General features: G+C 38.5%; 1 protein-coding gene across 1 annotated transcript in view; it reads right to left on the bottom strand.

The window, feature by feature from the left end:
• Positions 1 to 1632: 1632 nt before the first annotated feature.
• Positions 1633 to 18772, bottom strand: part of LOC308655892 (uncharacterized protein) — a gene marked incomplete at its 5' end in the record, with an annotated part of 146058 nt that continues 128918 nt past the window's right edge. The window contains one exon of the mRNA XM_081306298.1: positions 1633 to 3234. The remainder of the gene's footprint in view (positions 3235 to 18772) is intronic.

Here is an 18772-nt window from a genome sequence, read left to right as displayed (position 1 = left end):
AGAGAGAGAGAGAGAGAGAGAGAGAGAGAGAGAGAGAGAGAGAGAAGAAGAAGAAGAAGAAGAAGAAGAAGAAGAAGAAGAAGAAGAAGAAGAAGAAGAAGAAGAAGAAGAAGAAATCAGCAGCAATAGGGAGAAGTTCAAATGCTATTTGTGGCATTCTGACACAATCCATAATGCACACTCCTGATATGCAAGCAGGATATTCCTCCCTTTTGTGCAGAACATGCATTCTGAGCCCATTATGTGTATAAACAATGGCATATGTAATTACCTTTCTAGGGTGGCAATTATTCCTCAGAATCAACCACCAGAGTTAAAGCATGTTCCCCCCAAAGACATTTGGAGATCAATTCTGGGTCAATTACGTCAGGCTTTGATTTATCACATGATGTCAGGCCATGTTTAAATAAAAAAGAAAGTTTTTTTTTTTTTAAACATTATGAGGTAAAGGCTAAAGGTTTGACTCAGATTGGTTTGCTTCCAACTTTGCTTTTTCCCAATTGCTCAGCCCTTCCCCCATTCTTCAAACAACTGTGATTTGTTGGGTTTTTATCTGTTAGACAGTGTGTCATTCAAGAATATTAAATGCAGTGAATCTGGACTTTATCCAGATTTGATCTGCCCCTACACATATATTGAGCACACACATGCTTGCATTCACCAGGCACCAAAATTTCTCCTGGGATGCAACAGAGGGTAGGGGTTAACAGATCAGTCTTTGGAGTATAAGAGATCTGGATTTTGATGATATATCATGAGCTATGTAATGCTTTAAATAATCAATAAAAAAAAGAGATCTGGATTTTGATACCCATACCTTAAGCAAGTCATACCTCTGTGATAGGTGGTGCCTATTTCACTTGGATGTTTTGAAGTTTAAATGAGATAATTGAGAGAATACATATAAAGCACTTAGTGCCCAGCATATCACGAGTACCCCATGGATGAGTGCTTTTTATTCTACTGATAGACAAGCTGGAGGAGAAAAAAAAAAGTGGAGCAGCCTCTTTAAAGGCCCCACCCTATGTGGAGAATGGAGCAAGGGCCAGTGGCAGCAGAGTGAACCTGGGTACAAATAGGGCTGAACTAGTGACCCCATGACACCATTTAAGAGGCCCAGGGGACTAGACTGTATGAAAATATTCTTAAGTTCATCCTCAGAAGATTGACTGTAAACTACAAACCAAGAAAGGTAATATTCCATTAGCAAGACCCTCCCCCATCTTTTATAGAGCCTTAAGATCCACAGTGAAAGAGCTACTTTACACTCCATAATCACCAAACTGAATGTACACCTACTATACACCAGGTACTATGTTAGGTAGGCATCAGGAATGAAGAGATTAACCCTTCAAAAAAATCTTCCAGTATGGGGAACAGGATATAAAGTTAGGTATAACACAAGCTGATAACCAAGAATTCCTAGAAGCTACATCATGCAAACTAAAAGTGACATAAATATACACTATCATAATGAACAATTTGGTATGGGGCAATTCATCCTACTAAGGAGGAATCATATAAGCAGTTACTGGTCAAATTAGAGCTATGCCTCACTGAAGAACAAAATAGTAATTTTTGGAAAATAAAAGAGAGGGTATGAAAATTCTCATCAAATTATATAGGGAGCAATATAGTACCCCACTCAAAGAGCACTTTAAATCCATTATATGTGGAGCAGCATTGTTTAATAAGATGGAAGCAGCACTTTCATCATTCATTTCTCAGACAGCACACAGTGCTATTGGCAGTATGTAATGGCAGTTTAATTAAGAAGTCTGTTGATGATGTTAAAAAAAAGCTGGCACATTTTCAATTCAGATGGACACTACTCAAGACAAAAGACATGTCTATTGTTGGCTCATACATACTAAAATGTGTCACAGACACTACATAAAATGTCTAGTGTCTACAGTCATGTCAAAGCCTTAACACTGGAAAAATCACGAGTTACACTTAGTCTCAAATCAGAAATAAATTTTTAGAAAAATTGTAGTCATTCAACTTAGGGAACACAGAGGTCAACATGATGAACAATGAAATAACTACTTAGTCAAATTTTCACAGACAGCCATTGCCCAGGTGGGTTTAGCTCCTTCCCTGTCCAGTCTGGGGTCCAGGAGTACCACCCCAAGTTTCACATCCTCCTTTTCTCCATGCTAGTGACACACAGAATATCAGACCTGAGGACATGGAGGGTTGATACCTGTAGAGACAACAGGAATGATTCACCTTCTCACTCACTAAGAAATGTACAAACAGTACACTTTGCCAACAGATGATCTACACCTAAAGGAAAAAAAAAAATAGAACTTAATTCAAATTAACTCTAGCCAGGCCCAGTGGCACACACCTGTAATCCCAATGGCTCAAGAGGCTGAAGCAGGCAGATGGAGAGTTCACAGCCAGCCTCAGCAAAAGCGAGGTGCTAAGCAACTCAGTGAGACCCTGTCTCTAACTAAAATACAAAATAGGGCTGGGGATGTGGCTCAGTGGCTCAGAGTGATCCTGAGTTCAATCCCTATTACCATCCTTCAAAAAATATTAACTCAAACTACATATTAATGTCTCTAACATCCACTGAATAACACAAAAAAAAGATAAATAAGTAAAATAAAATGGAACTTATTCATCAAAAGTCGAATCAAAAAAAATGAAATTAAAATGTCCTGAGTTGCCCACATGAGTTTGTTGTGTTGTTATAATTTGTTTAATTTTGTTTTTCATTAATGGGACTTTAAATACTTATAGAATACACTTTTCCACTCATTTGTTTCTTGTCTTGGGGACACACCTAATTAAGAGCAGAAGAAAAAAATAAGCATCCTGAAACTAATTGTAAATTCATTGAAGGCAGGCTCCACATCTTTGTCTCCCTCTATTTCTCTCCCCTATTTTGTGCAGTGATTCACACATAGTAAGTACTCAATTAACTTGAAAGGAAATGCATGTTTCAATTCACATTAATTTGAAGGGGTTGCATTAATTTAAGGAGCAGCTGAAACGAAAAGGATGGATTCAGTCTTTGCTGGTTTCTGGCTCGTGAACCGCACTGTCTTGAAAACTTCCTCGGCAAAGCTGGTGTGGCTGCCCACCACTGTGGCATTCTCAGTGCCTTGATTTGTTTCCTTCACTGAAGGTAACAAGATGATTCTCCAATGGTTCTACTTCCAGTGAGAGGTGATTTGAAGCAGAAATTCAGTGGCTGTCCCCCAAGTTCTGGAAGCAGTTCATCTGTGAACAAAATGGAAACTGATTAATCCAGGCCTTTCAAAGAACAACTTTTCAAAAGTGCCTAAATTGGCCTTTCACTGATCACTAAAATATATTTAGCTCAACATTTCAAAAATACAACCAGGGTCATTTATAGTGATACTGCTGTTTAAATTTTTTTTCCCTATTTTGAGTAATGATTCTGAAATCCATTTCACCCCCATATGCAGACTTAAACCTAATAAAAAGAGAAATATCACATACCTATAAAAAGAAATTTTCCCAACCCAGGTAAGGATTCTGTATTTGCCCTGACAAAGAGAAATAGTGTCCCCCTTGAGGTCTCAGCCATCTTCCTTTGTGAATAGTGAAGTCCCTGTGTGCTTCCTTTTGTGTGACACCACATGAATAGCTGGGAAAAAACAGCTTCAGATAGAGAAGCAGGTTGTGAAGCTGCCACCAGGCCAGAGCACATGTTCTTCAGCAAAGGCTCTGATCCAGCCAGGTGGGTCAAAGAGGCACAGAACAACACCTCAAACAGCTACAGCAGCAAAGATCCCATGAGAGCAGCATGGCAGGATCCACATGGGTCCCACCTTGGGCTTTTCAGTCATGCCTGTGTACATGAACGTCAGTGTACCATCTTGGACCAGGAAGGACACATCTTTACAAGGACACTTTCTAATTATTCCCATGCTCTGGGCGACTGTTGCTCTGAAATGGCCCTATGCAGACCTGCAGGAATGAGATGTAAAGCCAACAAACCCACAAGTAAGCCTAGCATTGATTTGCTTACTACTTTACTTTATTTGGGTTTTTAAAAATAGGCCAAAATAATTGCATTTGTACATGAAAACCCCTTCAGCTCATGAGAGAAAATGTCATATTACTCAAGCATTTAAAATCCACCTGAAATCATTTCAGGTTCTGCCTTCTCTGTCCATGATAGCAAACTTGTCACTGAAGCCTACTGACTTCTTAATTGGAAATGTCCTTCACCATCCCTTTTCTCCTGCATTTCTACCACCTCTCCTTGGTCAGGCACTGTTCTCTTCAGCCTGGACTATGCCAGCCTCCTTACTGTGACTAGGTGTCCTCTGCATCATCTCAACTCTTATCAAGTAACACAGCCTCCCATGGCCTTCCACCTCAGCCATTCCTGAAGTCTCTAGAAGGCTCAGCATTGCTATCACCTTCAACCCATCTTCATTGGCTCAGACTAGAAGGAAGCAATTTCAGCCTACCAAATAGGCCAGAATTCTTTCATTGCTGCAATGCATAAAATTGTGCTGAGTTTACAGTAATTTATCATCTCTTGCTCTGGTTCTCTACTAATTCCTGATACATTGGCTCAGTCCTCAGACCTGGCTTTTGCCTTCACTAGCTTTCCTATTGGCAACAATGCCCTATGCTTTGCCCTGAATCTAAATCTTCTTGACTAGAATTCTAATACAACCCTTCCCTAGATTCCTTTCCAGAACTCTGGCTGCTGGCTGACATCTAGCTGCAGTGAGGTTGCCCACTACCATACCACCATGCCTGATTCTGAACCTCACCTGTTTTCTGTAGTTCAGCTAGTCACATCTCATGCTGAACTCTTCAGATACCAATCCTTGAACCAGTCACCTCACACCTAAACTTGCCTTCATCCTGTTCCCTAGAAACCTATATTTTGAGATCTTTCACAAGAATGCCCTCTGCCCTCCATGGATAAATTATAACACTACAATGTTTTCTAATTTCTGTGTATATATAATATATATCATTTTATACATTGCATTCTATGTATTGTAAAAATATAGTGCATATATATATATATATATATATATACACACACACATATATCATTCTATTAGTCAGTCATTAATTAATTTACTCTTATTTCATTCCATGAAAAATTTAAAAAGCTAGCATTAACTTTGTTTTTTTAAAAAAAAAATCTTATATGGGTTCTTATGTGCTAGTCACACTTGATTTTTGAAGTCTTTCACTTTCCTATTCTACTTTATTACATGAAGTCTCTGCTTCAAGTGCATAGGTCTGCTGACCTGGAAACCATTCTGAATCTTTGTTCACATCCTCTCTTCTGCATTCTTCACCTTTTTTTATATACCTTTATATTTTTAATTTATTTTCTTTATGTGATGCTGACGATCCAACCCAGGGCCTTGCAAGTGCTAGGCGAATGCTCTACTGCTGAGCCACAACCTCAGCCCCTGCATTCTTCTTAATTAGCTTTTTTTCATCCTTTAGCACTCCACTTGTGACACAATCTAAGAAGCCTTCCCCAAGACAAAAATTCACACTGATTTATCGTCTGTATTCCTTTGGAATAATCAATATCACACTGTTCAGTACTTGGTTTTCACTAAATGGTTCATATACACTAGATCCCCAGATAGACTGGCAGTTATTTGAGAACTGGAACAAAGACCATGTCTTACACTTATGATGATATCCTCCACAGTACCCAGTGCTGACCTGCAGAGGCACAAGGACAGTAAATTCCACTCTCCTCTTGGCCTCTCTGCCTGCCCAGCCAGCCCCACCCCCAAGGAAAAAAAGACACAAAGTCACTGAATCAAGTCACCGACTCAGTTAAACCTCTTGTAAGCAGGTGGAGCTCTAGCTATATTGAGAGAAAATATTAAAGCTTTAATTTCTGCAGGCTTGGTCTCTTTAGGGTTTTGACTCTTAGACTCTCACTCTCTTTAGACTGCTTCTTTCTACTTCATGGAGCCAGGGTCATAAAAGTGCTTTGGAACTGTCTCCTACTTAGAAGTCCCCTCCACAGACACACAAATATCACTTTGCCTCCCAAGATAAGGCCTAGGGCAGACTAATTAGACGAGCTGTATATTAAGCCTTTATCCTTTTCTTCTCCTACTTCATGTTGACAACAGGGAAATAAGATCTAAAAAGTAGACCCAGAGGAAAAGAACCAAGGAGGCCTGTACATATGTAAGGCTCCATGTGTCCCAGAAGCAACTGAGTAAGATCTAGGGGCAGGAGCCAGGGTCCAGATAGTGTGAGAAGACATGAGTGTGTACCTGAGGTCTATCCAGTACTTACCTCCTCCAATTACCTGTAGGCCTACATGCCACCTAGGCAAGCACCTGTGGATCCACCTCAATAAACTAATATCTACATATTATCTCAATAAATGTATATTAATTGCTTTTTCAATAGTCAATGGTAAATGTCTAAACATCAGAATAGATCAAGAATTCTGAGAAACAAGTTCTGGATCAGAGTTGTTTGTGATTGATGTACTGAGTATATAGCTTACTAAAAAACCTTAGAATAATTTTATTTCTATGAAGGCATTTCTCTGAGAACACATTTCTTACAACATAGATCTTTGAGACCTTTTTGAGAGTGAGGATGCAAGCAAGACAAATCCTGGGGATTTTGCAAGCCTTTCTGCCAAAGAGTAAAGCCAGTGGACTTCTAGTGTGAAATTCTGCATCAGCACTTGCAGATGGCCAGAATTTACTGAGGAATCATGTAAAATGCATGATATCTCACATATTTTGAATATTTAAATATATCATACACACACTGCATACATATATACATAACCTTGATATGATATTACTTGAAAAAAATGGATATGGATTTAAGCATATCCAAAGTCACAAGATCACTGTTATTTGGACAATTCTATAGCCAAAATTACACTTTAAAACAACACTTTCATTAGCAGGTAACACAGAATTCCAATTATCCCCCTCTTCCTTAATAAAGACCCTGAATTTTAAGGGGTGCATGGCTTCAAAGATTATTTTCAGGCCCTCCTGGCAGCTAGGTATGGCCTGTTCACAAACAGAAGTTAGGAATACCCACTTCCAGGAATGCCCTTAGAACACTTAAGTACCTTCAGATATATTAATGAGGCCAATATCCAGGGACAGCAGAGGACTAAGATAGAAGTTTTATTTTTCCATTAACCAAAGTCTATACATAATCACTTCAGAGCTGATTCAGCAGCCCCATTGTGCCAAAGAGCTCCTTCTATCTTGTTTAAGCCACTATATTATGTGATCTCTTAACCAGGATATAGGTTAGGCTGCTGTTACAAATACAGCACTGTAATTCCAGTTCTGCCATTTTACAGGTGTCCAACCTTGGACAAATCACTTAAACTCCATAAACTTATTTTTTTGTCTATTTCCATGTCAAAGGGCTATTGTTAGCTACAAGAGACCAGGTCATTTTATTGTTGCTATTCTTATTGTATCCCCAGTTTCTAGCACAGTGCCTGCATGTAGTAAGCATTCAATATCCCTGATATTGCTGATATACAAGATTTAGATACATAATGCCATACCTTACCAGTTAACAATTCAGTACTTCCAACAAAAAAAAACTGATATAAAACAGCTAATTAGCATGGTGTGCATCAGACTGATGACATTTTCTACCAAAGTCTTCTACAACATGGTCTGACAAAAGTTTTTTCTGACTTGTGAATTTATGCATATAAAAACTAATATGTTGAACCACTGATTGTCATCTTAATAAATTGACAACTTTTTAAATGACATACTTAACTTGGGCAGTCTTGTAAAGCCAAAGGCACATGGCCCAATAAAACTGGTCTGCCCCACTAATATTGGTCTGTCCCCACTAGTATTATCACAAAGTCACACTGTTCATGCATAATACAAAAAAAAAAAAACCTTGGTTTTATAACATATCTATGATTGTAAATTTGTATTGTTATAGTAAAGAATCTCAAGAAATGTAATTCTTCTGTTTTTACAAAGGAAAATGGGTACTTCACACTTCTACAAAATAGCATGGAAGAGAATATGTTTCTCCTGATGATGAGCACTTAATAAACACTTGTACCTGGCTGCTTTCATTTCACCACCAGTGGCACCCATTTGCCAGTCCTTGAAGTAATTCAGTCTGACCCATTGAGTTGAGGAGTCTACACACTGTGCAAGCCTGTCATTAAGGGGAGGATATATCATAGTCTCAATGCAGTACATCATGTTGTTTACATTTCTCCCCATATAGCCAGTGCAACGTAAGAGAAAAGCAGAAAGATGAAAATAAAGTCTGGCTAGGACTTACTGTTTTTCTCTCACAATGAATGCTATGAGATGGCCAATGCTCTTTTCTTGTTACTACTTATGTATAAAGTTCCATTTATTTCTAGCTAATATAAAGACCTCTAATAAAGGACACAAAGATTATCTACCAAATTCACCATGCAGTAATTTAGGTCTAACTTTTAGTTCTTCATGCCCCCACTTTAAAAATTCTATTCTTTCTCTTTTCACCCCTATTTATAAAGGCATTTTCACATGCTTAAAATTCTCACCCAGAAGAGAAATTATAGCTAGAGTCAATTCATGAATGTGGGTGAACTGAAGAAGACAAGTCTGAATGAATGAAAAGTATAATGTGTGGACAATCATCAAAAGATAGCAACAACAGCTGACATTTGATAATTTACTACATGAAAATCACTGAGCTGAACACTTTACATGCATTATTTCATTTAGTCTTCAAGAGAGTCCTGGAGCAGATATTGCTATGGTTTGAATTTTCTGCCCCCTCTAAAACTCATCTTGAAATTTAATTGCCATCGTAACAGTATTAAATGGTGGAAATTTAAAAGATGATAGTCAGTGGAAACTCCAAACTCACAGGTAGGATTGGTGCTATTATAAAAGAAGAATTTCACTCCCTTCTCTCCCTTCCTCCCTCTATTTTCCCTCTCCCCCATTCCTCTTCTACCAAGTGAGGATGCAGCAAGTAGACACCCTTGCCAGATGCTAACACCTGGAGCTTGGACTTTCCAATCTCTACAACTGTGAGATAGATATTTCTATTCTTCATATATTATCTAATTTAAGGTGGTTTGTTACAGCAGCATAAAAGCACTAAAACAGTATTAAGCTCTCATTATTACAAATTAGAACACAAAACTAGAGAGACGTTCAGTAATCTGCCCAGGGGCCACATAGCTAATAAGCAGTAGTACTGCTTCCAAATCTGAGTTTATCTGACTCCCAAACTCCTGCTCTTTACAACCACCAAATGCCAGGGTTTTCCTTCAATAAAGTAACAAGAATAATAATAAATCAATATCTCAGATGATTTTAACAAACTGTGAAGTTCCAAGCTACCTTGCTTTAGAGAAAAAATGAAAAGTATTTGAAATCAGCTTACCATGTATTTTAGGTTGGCAATAATTACCTGCCATTTATGAAGTAACTACTTCACACTAGTCACTTTCTATACATTAATCCTAACCCTCACAGCAACCCTATAAAGTAGATAACTATCTCCATTTTATGGATGAGGGAAATATTCAAGAGAAATCAAGGTCACATGGCTAGTAAGTGGCCCAGGATTTGCACTGTGTCATTCTGCACACTATTTCATTACCTCTCTTACAAGGCTTTTCTCTGACAAGCTTCAAAAGTCCACTCTTTAAATCAATAGTGCCATTCCTCTATAATCTTATTTATACTCTTTATTAGCTCAGCAAAGCTTTAGTTCAGAGACAATGCAAAAGTAAACTTTAACCCAGGCCCTGCCCTCATTTTCATAAATTCCAAATTTAGTGAGGTCCATGTTAATGGCTTTTACTGTATATGGAAAAGAGTTTAATAGTCACTTAGCCCTGCTCTATCTCCATTAGTCTAAAAAGCCACACAAAGGTGAAGGAAGGAAGAACAGTGACCTCAAAACTAAAACAGACAAGGAGTGCCTGTAATTTGTACTCCAGGACAAGTCAGAATATAAAATTGCCAGTATGTAACAACAAACTCAAGCCTACAAGTTTAAGTGCTTTATTCATCAATTAAAGAAAACTAACCTAATCAGATATTCACATTAAAGAATATACTCACAGCAAATCAGCAATTATAATTGAAAGTCCATTTCAAATTTATTTGGTGAACAGCGAATGACCTAACACAGCCAGGCTGCCTGATCATTTCCAGCATTATATAAATATACACATTATGTGATAATTCCTGGCCATTTAACATGGCCAGATTTGCTACTTATGCTGCCCTTGTTTCTAATAGAAATATGGTTCATGTGCCCTGAGTGGGAAAATGTTCAAAAATGTGACAGTCAACCAAGCACATATCTGCAGTACCAATCCCACTGATGCTACGGCCAGTAACTGCAAATGCTCCAAATAAATCCTATGTGCTTTGGAGGGGGCCACCTGAGAAAATCAGAATGCCACAGCTATACCAAGTTGCTTCTATTTCTTTTTCTTTTCTTTAGGCCAGCCTATAAAAGAGTGACTTACACATCTCGGCAAGGAAACCAGCCTTGGGACACAAGCAGGACAACCCAGGTGAAGAGCAGCTCAAATCTTCTTTCAGGCCTGATTTATTGTGATGTAGGGAGTAAAGCCAGATTGAAGATCATCTCTAATCTGACTAGATTCTCAACAGGTCACACACGTCCACAAGATAGAGAACCAAGATGTAAAAACAGATTGCTGAGGACCATTCTGAGGGATAGGTTTACAGTCTTGGACATCAGAGTGAACTAATCTCCCACATCTATTCTCCATGCAGTATAAAAAAATGTAAACTTCCCTATTCTACAGTATATACTAATCCAACTATCTGACACTTCCATAACTTGACAATCCCTTATTTTGTGTTGCCTGATCAGTTTGTCAACCTGTGTCACCAAGGGCATTACTGTAGGACTTAGTATTCTGCCTTCACATGGCCAGAACAGTAGGACTCCCATCATATCTTTTATGGTGCCATTTTAATACCAAGTCACTGGAAGGCATTATGAATAGACCATGGAGTCTTGTTCTCTGTACTTTTCAAAGTCACAGCAAGAAGAAAATATCCTTTCTGGGAGTGTGGGATAAACTCTGGGCTCTCTGAGAATCCTTTCCAACCTGAGTGTCTGCTTATTATTAATCAATTAAATCTTATGATATACCCACTTCTAGGAATCTATGCTATAGGAATAGTAGCACAAGTTCACAAAAATAATAACACCACCATATTCACTGTAGCAGTGTTTGTAATAGCAAAAATGTTAAGTGATCTAAACATCCAGAGTTGAGAGATTATATATAGTTATGTACATTTCTGTTACGTGATATAAATAAAATACATAAACACACAAAATAGTTCTATCATATGCTTATATATGTAAATATGTGTATATTTGCAGATGCATGGAAAAATCAGAATGTGTATACATTAATAGTGGTTACTTCTAGAAAGTGAGATCAGTAAGGAAGGACTCAAATGTTTTACTTAAACGCATTATTGTATTTGTTGAGGTGTTTTAGGGGTTCCCCAAAATTAACATGAACCTCTTCTCCTGGGTTCTGAAATGTTAAGAAACCATATGAAAATAAAACAGATGGGAGACTAGAATGTGAGCTTTATTACTGATTGAAGCCACGGAGGAGGCAGTAGTTTGGTGTAAAGAGCAACACACCTGGCTATATGAACTATGGAATTCACCATCCAGGTAAATCAGGACAGCAACAGCTGGGGTGGGCCCTTGCCTCAGGAATAATGTGAGCACTTGCTAGACAGGCTCTTTTCCACATAGAAGTATGACATTAAGATGAGGTGGCCCAGATATTCTCCCAAAATTTACCAATTAGATAAGTCACTCTCCCTCTATGGCAGGGTGAGAAAAAGTGGTCTGTTAAGTAGTCTTTGCCTCAGAAAGTAGTCTAAATACATCAGAGGCTGCTGAATCCAAATTGCAAAAGTTTTAATAGTGAATGGCAAGAAGCATTGGCAAGAAAGTAGACAAGTCAAGAAGAATCAAAAGAAAGAAGACAAAATAGGAAATTTAAGTAAGGATTTTTTTTTTTTGCTCTTTTAGGGAGAGGTTAAGAAAAGGTTAACAATAAAAATAATGAAAGAGAAAAAATAATTTACAGCAAGAGTCTAAACACAGGGATGGAATCATGGGCATAAGTGAATGTGGATGCATGCTTCTTACGGAGTCATGAACAAAGAGAAGGAAGTTTCAGAAATTAAGCTCATATCACAGGGTAGTATGTAATTGTAAAAGGTGGATTGATCCTAAGGGTAAATACAGAAAACAAAAAATAAAACTGCAAATTGCTGAAGTACTGGTTATGGTAAAGTCAGGACAAAACTTAGCAGAACTAAGACTTATTTATAAATGTTCTATCAAACTGTGAAATTTTTGAGAAATAATGTGATTTGTTACTTATAAGACATCACTTAGGATGGTATTAATAGATATATATATATATATATATATATATATACACTGTATCATTCAATGTCATACATCATGATAATAGTTGATTCCCAAGCTTATTTGTCCCCAGGAACTCTAAGGAATAAAGTTTTTCATAAATAACAGTGGTTTAAGCTTGACTGGCCCTGTATAGCTTTTCACTGCAGTTCTGGCTACCATTATACCATATTCCCCAAATCACAGTGCAGTGTAAAGTAAAATCAAACAGACCAAATAAATTGGTGGAAAGAGTCATAGTCTAAAAATTTGGCTCCATATTCTTATCTGACAGAGACTAACATTTCAACACTGGATATGTTTCTGTGGAAAGTTTCCACAGATGTATTTTCATGCCATAATTTCAGTGGCCACAGAAGTCCTAGTAAGACAAGGTTCCTTCTGGTAAACAGATTTCTTTGAGTTAAAAGAAGAGAGGAGACTTCCATGATATAACACAGTGCCCAGTGTTATATCATGGATCAGGTTTACAAGTTATGTTCCAAGTCTCCACTCCCCTGCGTGGTTCAGCTTTACAACTGCAGCCTTCTCATAACTAGCAGGTTTTGACGTCATTCAGGCTTTGCAAAATGTGTGCTACGGCCCCTTCTAGTGCTTCTCAGCTGCTCTTAAAGTTATACTGCATTTGGTTAAGTGTGGAGGCTGGCACCAGAGAGGATCCATAAATGGTGATTATCATGCAAATCAGCCTCCAGCAAGTGAGCTCCTCCATGGAGACCTTCCAGCTTTGCTTCCCCCCCAGTGCTGCTCCATTGTCCCCAGGATAAAGCTTCGGTCTTTGCTGCCTACACTGGACGCCACTGAGATTGGTTCTCCTGACAGAGATTAGTGGGCAGCAATGAATCTTTCACTTGGGTGAGAAATATGATTTTATTTAAGAAAATAACCATACATAATTGGGCTTCTGTCACTTTAAATTTTAATGGTGAGAGTAATATGGAGGCTTCTGGAACTTTAAATTACGGCTTTCAGAAGCTTCACACTGAATCTTTCAATTATTCTCTGTAAGTACTTTCTCAAAGCATGTGCCACCATGACATTGATATCACAATTCAAATCTAAATTCAAAACTGACTGCAAGGCTATGAGCTATGTGCTGGCGTGCAGGCTGCCTCATTTTATCTTTGAACATCTGACGAGGCGAATCAAGAGGCACTCTCCCAGAGCCCAGCCAGCTGTTTGCCAAATATTCAAATACCCTGGCATGCAGAAGAGCTTTTCAGATGTCCCCACATCAAAATTAGTGACAACCCCCTATTTTTCCCATTAGTTTCTGGCTCACCTACATCCTTCCACATGGCCCGCCTGCCTCACTCAGCTAAGTGCTTGCTTGCGGGCTCTTGGTTCCCCACTCCAGCAACTGGACCCAGCGTGTGATGCAAAACTGCAGTCAGTTCAGACAAACGGGGGGGGGGGGGGGAGTTTTCATGCTTATGTTTCCTTGAAGTGGATCTGAAAGAGTGGCTGAGCTTGTATTTGCAGGAGTTGGGAGACAGGGAGCAAAAAGAGCACTCAGGTTTTACTTAAAATGCACTCATTATCCTGGAGCAGAAAATGGAATTAGAAAGACTCTAGAAAGGGAAAAGCAAAAAGACTTTCCTTTTTCTTTTATTTTTATGTCTTAACTTCCTTGTTATACACCCATTTTCTTTTAGCATTTCAATATCTTTGTTTAAAACAAGTCCAAATGAATACAATAATCTGTAGGTCTGGCTTTGGACTGCTTCATTGTTTTAAAATGTGTCATTCTCCAATGGTATAGAATAGAGGACACAGAGACTAATCCACAAAGTTACAACTATCTTATATTTGAAAAAGGGGCTAAAAGCATGCAATGGAGGAAGGATAGCATCTTCAACAAATGGTGTTGGGAAAACTGGAAATCCATATGCAACAAAATGAAACTGAATCCCTTTCTCTCATCATGCACAAAAGTTAACTCAAAATGGATCAAGGAGCTTGATATCAAATCAGAGACTCTGTGTCTGATAGAAGAAAAAGTTGGCTCAGATCTACATATTGTGGGGTTGGGCTCCAAATTCCTTAATAGGACACCCATAGCACAAGAGTTAATAACAAGAATCAACAAATGGGACTTACTTAAACTAAAAAGTTTTTTCTCAGCAAGAGAAACAATAAGAGAGGTAAATAGGGAGCCTACATCCTGGGAAAAATTTTTACTCCTCACACTTCAGATAGAGCCCTAATATCCAGAATATACAAAGAACTCAAAAAATTAAACAATAAGATAACAAATAACCCAATCAACAAATGGGCCAAGGACCTGAACAGACAATTCTCAGAGGAGGATATACAATCAATCAACAAGTACATGAAAAAATGCTCACCATCTCTAGCAGTCAGAGAAATGCAAATCAAAACCACCCTAAGATACCATCTCACTCCAGTAAGATTGGCAGCCACTATGAAGTCAAACAACAAGTGCTGGCAAGGATGTGGAGAAAAGGGTACACTTGTACATTGCTGGTGGGACTGCAAATTGGTGCACCCAATTTGGAAAGCAGTATGGAGATTCATGGGAAAGCTGGGAATGGAACCACCATTTGACCCTGCTATTGCCCTTCTCAGACTATTCCCTGAAGACCTTAAAAGAGCATGCTACAGGGATACTGCCACATGGATGTTCATAGCAGCACAATTCACAATAGCTAGACTGTGGAACCAACCCAGATGCCCTTCAATAGATGAATGGATAAAAAAAATGTGGCATTTATACACCATGGAATATTACGCAGCACTAAAAAATGACAAAATCATGGAATTTGCAGGGAAATGGATGGCACTAGAGCAGATTATGCTTAGTGAAGCTAGCCAATCCCTAAAAAACAAATACCAAATGTCTTCTTTGATATAATGAAAGTAACTATGAACAGAGTAGGGAGGAAGAGCAAGAAGAAAAGATTAACATTAAACAGAGACATGAGATGGGAGGGAAAGAGAGAGAAAAGGGAAATTGCATGGAAATGGAGGGAGACCTTCACTGTTATACAAAATTACATATAAGAGGTTGTGAGGGGAATGGGAAAATAAACAAGGAGAGAAATGAATTACAGTACATGGGGTAGAGAGAGAAGATGTGAGGGAAGGGGAGGGGGGATAGTAGGGGATAGGAAAGGTAGCAGAATACAACAGTTACTAATAGGGCATTATGTAAAATTGTGGATGTGTAACCGACGTGATTCTGCAATCTGCATTTGGGGTAAAATTGGGAGTTCATAACCCACTTCAATCTAATGTATGAAATATGATATGTCAAGAGCTTTGTAATGTTGTGAACAACCAATAAAAAAAATTTAAAAAAAAATAAAATGTGTCATTCTCCTGCCTCAGTCAACACAGTACCACATTTATAATTGTAGATAATTAAATCCAGCTTCCCTGATGAATCTACAGTGAAAGACACCCCTTCTTTCATTTATAAAAGGTCCTGAAGCAATTTCCCTTCTCTGGAAAACTTAGAATGCAGCATGAAGAGGGCACTGGGGAGTTTAGAGGAGAAAAGGAGAAAGGTGCCAAGTGAGCAGGACAACAGTCTCTATTCCACGGGTGGTCAAATTTCCTGAAGCGGATATCAATGCCCACGTGGAGCTGGGTGAGGCTTTTCTTGATTCCTTCCAGGAAAGCTGGGTCTCCACTTGTTCACTTCCCATGATGTGTTTGAACTTGGACGGAAGGGGCACAGCAGGAATGCTTACAGGGCACATTTAGGGTGAAGCCACCGTCACAGGAGTCATGAATGCCAGATGTCAAATGAACTGCAGAGACTTCCCTGAGTAGGATGGGTGGTACAAAATCATGTCTAAGGAAATTCTGCTGCCCTGATCTGGGACCTTTGCTCCAGACAACGCCAGATAAAATTCATTCATTTTTAAAATAGTATTAATATCAAAAGAAATTATTAATGAGTATAGAAATTACCTGAGAACCAACTAAACTAATGGATTTCCAATTCTGCCAATAAAGAATGTTGTTTCCATAAACCCAAAACAACATAAAGCAGGTAACTTGCTTCTGGAAACCAAGGGTGCCAGAGGCAGGAGGTCCACATGTGGAGTGATCATATAAAAGATGTTCGTCAGCATCCTTATCTCTAGCATTATTTCCTAAGAACAAGCTCAAACATTACTTTTCACTATGATCAGGATAATGGTGCTTACCAAATCTTTCCAACACAATGTCTTTTCTAAGACATTGACTATGGACAGAGAAAGAAGATTTTTTTAAAACCACATTGATTTCCAAGCCTGATAGAGTACAATAACAAATTCTGTTGGACTTGAATATTTAAGGCTTATGAAGTACTTCAAACACAAAACAGTCCTACATAAATCACTCACCCAAACCTTTTCTCTGTTCCAATATATCCTGACTATTGTACTTTGATGAGCTAGCTCTTATTATAGAACAATCTTCATACTACTGGATTTCTCTGCAGCGTTTGGCACTGAGGGTTGCCCTTTCATCCTAAAGTTCCTTCATTTCTATAACAGTTCTCTCCCTCTTAGACAAGCCAGCCTCTCAGTCTACTTTTTTTCTCTTCACTAATTCCTCATCCTTGGCCCTACCTTCAATTCACTCTAAATTAACAAAGAATGGAGGCAGTCTGTCAAAATCAAACAGTCTACATTTTCCATGTACAGAGGTACCCTCCATCATCACCCATACAAACCTCTCACTATCTCTAGCTGGAGTACAATGTGTTTCTTAAGAGTCTGGGTGAGGGTAAGACAGCTGAACACCTCTCTACTAATTACTTCCTCTAGATGACATCATCAATTCCTATGACTTCAACTACCTACCACCTAAATATAGTGATGGCTTCAAAAATAATATCTTAAGCCCATATCTACATATCCAAATGCTTAGTACACCTGTTTTCAAATGACCTACTATCTCAAGCTCAACAAGTATTTCAAGTCAATTGTGTTTATTTATTTATTTTTGGTATTGGGGATTAAATCCAGAGGTGCTTTATTATAAGCCACATTCCCAGCCCTTTTTATTTTTTATTTTGAAACAGTCTCACTAACTTGGTTAGGGTCTCACTAAATTGCTGAGGTTAGCCTTGAACTTGCAATCTTCCTGCCTCAGCCTCCTGAGTCACTGGGATTACAGGTGTGTAACACTGCATCTGGTGATTGTTTATTTTTTTTCCTCCCTTCCCTTTCTTAATAGCTTCAGTATCCACTCAATGGCCAAACTATTGAACTAGTTGCCTCAGCTGTATTTGCACTCCTTCCTCTCCTTCACACTCCCCATTTCTACCCCCACATGCCTCAAGTCTGTCACCAGATCCATTCTCTTCCTCCGGAACAAACCTGAAGTGTCTGAGTCTACCACCCACCATATCCCACCTGGACCTCTTCAGTAGCTTCTCTGTCTCCAATTATTCTCCTTACTATTCTTGATTCCTACTGATTAAAGCAGAAAATCCTAAAAAGCACCATTTATAATATCTAAGATGATATTTGATAGCAAACATATCAACAGCTTAAATATTTACACATTTAATAGGTTAATAAAAACAGAACTAACAGATCAGACTGGGATGTCATGTTAATAGTTAGTTTAGTTTCAAAATAATTTTCAGCACAAAAATTGAGCAATTTAAAGAAAAATCTTTCAGGTAGCTTGAAGACATTTCAAAAAGATGAAAGTGTTATATGAATTAATGAAGTTTGAAAAACTTGGTATTAGAAAAATTCTGAACTCCAAGCATGATACCATAAATGCTACTCCTCTTCATCATCTCCACCTCCTCTTCCCGTATTCCCTGTACTCTACATATACTCTCTGTGTACCAGCTTTGCTGGACAACAGAAGACCCAATTATTTAGCTCGGAAGTCTGGAGTCATCTGGATCATTCTGTCTGGGCTAACAACCTAGATGGATCAGAAGAAATGTGAACTAACAACTGATTCTCCCTGGACTCTCCCATTGTTTATGAGCAATCGGTGGATCAGCCAGTAACTAGATGATCTAAGATGATCTCATCACAAGTCTAGTGTTTCAAACACTGTCAGCCAGACCCTCAGTTCTCCTGTATGTGGCCATTCATCCTCCTGGCTCATTCACAATGCAGCCTCAGGGTTCCAGAAACCCTAGGGCATAAGAACTCTTCAGGGCTCTGCTTGTTTCATGTTTGCTGATGTACATAGACCATGATCAACTCAAGAGAATCCACTTATTATTGGAAGAATCTATAGAAGTCTTATTGTGGGTGGTTATATGCAGGAAGGGGAAGAAGCTGTGATTGGTTTTACAATCTGCCATTATTTC

Source organism: Spermophilus citellus (genome assembly GCF_964194105.1).
Source record: "Spermophilus citellus genome assembly, chromosome: 1".
Classification (NCBI taxonomy): Eukaryota; Metazoa; Chordata; class Mammalia; order Rodentia; family Sciuridae; genus Spermophilus; species Spermophilus citellus.
Note: the sequence above shows the minus strand (reverse complement) of the source record. Positions and strands in the feature narration are given on the sequence as shown.